Consider the following 3449-nt stretch of genomic DNA (forward strand, 5'->3'; position numbering starts at 1 on the left):
TAGTTCCTCTAAAGGTTCTGAAGACGCTTGAGGAGAAGGCAAAGAAAACCGCTGCTAAGAACACAATTGTTGTGGCAGAAGTGAAGAAGAGGAAGGGCACTGATGCTTCAAAAATGATCAGCAAGAGGCAAAGGACATCGGCTGCTTGTACCACTGCCTCCACTGGTTTAGGGGAAGACATGGCGGAGAATGTTGGTGGGGGTTCCGCTTTGGTAGCCACTAGCACAAAAGGCGAGCATTCTGCCGCCTCCGCTGATCTTAGTGGTGGTGACTTTGTCCTGACTTCCCTCCAAGGGATGACTGGTGGCTTTGCCACTGAAGCCTCCATTGTGGCTCCTATGCTTGGAGTACTAGGCGATGAGTCATCAAGTTCTAAGGGTGGGGAAGGTGAGGGTGGTGTTGCCTCTCTATCCAAGGGAGCAGAGGTTGGAGATGTGGGCCCTCGCCATCCTGCATAGGTCCCTGTTGTGGAGGTATCCACGGACGTGTCTGAGGGGTGCTCTCTGGCTATGCAGGCTCGACAAGTATCGTCCCCAACTGCGGCGCGCCATTTTGATGAGAATGCCCTTGCGGGTGTTGGTCAAGGTTCTTTGTACTTGAGTGAGTGGGCATTTTTTTCCTTGGCTTGCTATTTGTCTTTTGTTTTACTTGGGACTTATTTTTTGTATTTTAGGCGACCTAACGAAGGCTATAGGAGATGCTACAAAGCCTATAGATTTGGATCTCGCCAGCATCAGCCTAGGTGCTTCTCCTCGGCCTCCGCTTCTCAAGAGAAATCCTAGCCCTTCGGGCCATGGTTAGGCTAGTGGCAAAGGTTTGTCTTCTTTTTTATCTCTCTTTCTTTTTTGTTTTCCCCTGTTTTGCCTACGCTTTGTCCCTTATTCTTTTCTTGTGTTGTAGGGGCTTCCGACAACACAATAAGTGGGTGGGCATAATGCCTTGAAGCTCTTTACAACGACATTGGAGGTTGCTTTTTAGGTTTGTACTTCTTGTTTTTTATCTTACTCCTCTTACATTTTCTTTGTTACTAGGTCATCTTTGCCACCATCTTAAACATGTGGACTATTTCAAGTTGTTATGGTACAACTTGCAGCAGCAGTGTGTGGTACGTATTGTCTTTGTCGTCTATTTCTTCTTTGCATTTTTCTTGTGTGTTTGTAACTTTGTTGGGCTTTGTGTTTCTAGAGCCACCATCTCATGAAGGCTCTTGAGGAACACGGTATGCAGGCTATGGTGGATTACAACTTGGCTATTGAAGCTCTGAAGAAAGAGCTAGAAATGGTTGAAGCCGAGAAGGCCTGACTTGCGAGTGAGATTGCGGGCCTCCGCGTGGCCCATGGTGACTTTGAGAATCTATAGGGAAAAGTGGAGTCTCTGGGTAAAGATCTTGAGGGTGCAAAGGTTGCTGAGCTGCTCACTGCCGAACATGCCCTAAAGGCGCTTGAGACGACTGATAACCTCCTCAAGGAGGTTGATGTTGAAAGGGAGTCTTGCACGTTCTTGAAGGCACAGGTGGATTTACTAACCAAGCGCTTGGAGGACGCCAAGGGTGTTGGGCTACTATGGCTGAACTCTATGTTGGTGTACTTGGCCAGTTTGGTGGCATTACCTCTTCGCTACCTCCCGACCCTTCCGCGTATACCGTCTTTTCCTAGATGAAGTCCAACTTCACCAAGCTTCCAGATTTTGTTGGCAGGGCTATTGATTTTGGAGCTCTTTCTATAGCCATGAATATCTTGAAGATGCTTGCTCAGTTTGGGTGCACACACACCAAAGGCATTAAGGAAGTTACAGATATTGAGGGCCCGGCTGCGCTTGGGGAAACTTCCCGGGGCATTACGATATCTGTCGGGAATTTCATGAAGTCATTTTGGGTGAAGTTTGGTCATGCAAATGCTCGCTCGGTGGCGGAGGCTTGCCGTACTGCGGTTAGTTCTTCATCCTTAGCTAGATTTGTCCTTTGTTTGTTTCTGTTGTCTTTTGTATTCAAGGTTATGACTTTTATGTTTTGTGTGGGAGATGAAAAAGGCGGAGGCTGCGCATGTTGCCACAGAGGCTCATACTTCTGAGGCTCAGGAAGCGGTGGCGCCGAAGGCTCCAGACCAAGCACAACAGCCAGGGGAAACTACATCTACTCCAGCTGTCCCGGAGGTGTAGTGTTTAGGCTTTTAGTTGTGGTTTTTAGGATTAGGTTATATGTAACCCTTGTTGGTTCAGTGCCTTAGCTTGTTAAAACTTAATTGTAGATTTGTCCTATGTAGGTTTCCTTCTCTGGGCCTGTGCAAGACATGGTACCGTTAACTATGTATCAAGATGGAATTTATGTTAGTGGTAAATTATGGGAATATTGGCATCAAGGTTTCACCCGTCCTTCTTTTTTTGAAATGTTCGCCTTTGTTTCGTATGATATTGATGACGAACGCACATAATTTGTTAGATCCCTTGCATGGTGAGGGCCTCACCCGCCAGTTTAGTTTTAGTCTTTTTGCTAAGTTGTTTGGTTGGCCTTTGTGCCTTTGTAATGTTTTACTTTTCAAGGCTCAACGCCTTTTGCATTTTGTCTTGTTATTGCCTTCGGGCTTTTGTAGGACCATTTGTGTTTGAATGGATTGCGCTTGTAATGCACTCTATTGTAATATGTTTATTTTCTTTGAATAAAGTTAGCTTGGACTATTTGGTTAGATACTTATTTCATTGAAAATCTGGTTACCATTGCTACCTATGCCGAAGGGTTCTAGCTTATGGCGCTTATTTTCTTGCTCTTTGCCTCCGCTTCTCTCTTCTCTGGTTCCCGTTGGGGATGATCTTGCGCGTTCATGCAGAAGAGCTAAGGTGCTAGTCTTCAACCTTGTGTCCTACGTGGAGGCTACATTACATACTTGATTTGTTGTAGCCCTGCTTTTTGGTCTCTTGCTGTCAACAGGGAGCTTCTAGCGCATTGCTGTGGAGAAGATGATGTGTTCATATTTGATCTTGCAGTTGTTGTGAAGGCTTTGCCACAATTTGAGCACTCATTGGGGGTGTTGGTCTTCGATCTTCATGCTTCTCTAGAGGCCACTTTGTAATTTGAGCAAGCAACGGAGGTTGATGAAGCTTTTCTTGAGTGTCGTCTTTGCTTGCACCTAGATTGCTCTGTTGTTGCCTTCGGCCATGCTGGAGCAGCTGCGTTCCCGTCGAACATGGTTGATGCCGAATTGCACCAGATGGTATCTTCGATTATGGGGGGATGTTATGAGTCTTCGTACGATACTCGCCCACAACCTCTGACACTGACTGCTTGCTGCCGGACTGTGGTCAAACAATGCCCCGTGGAGGATGTACAACACCATGTGGTAGATGCGTACAACCATTTCCTTCATGGCCTTTGCCGGGCTGCGCGAGCTGCTGTAATTATGAGTCTTCGCACAATATCACTTGTTTTTTCGTTTCTAAAGAAACTCCGGCCTCCA

Source organism: Miscanthus floridulus, chromosome 3 (assembly GCF_019320115.1).
Source record: "Miscanthus floridulus cultivar M001 chromosome 3, ASM1932011v1, whole genome shotgun sequence".
Classification (NCBI taxonomy): Eukaryota; Viridiplantae; Streptophyta; class Magnoliopsida; order Poales; family Poaceae; genus Miscanthus; species Miscanthus floridulus.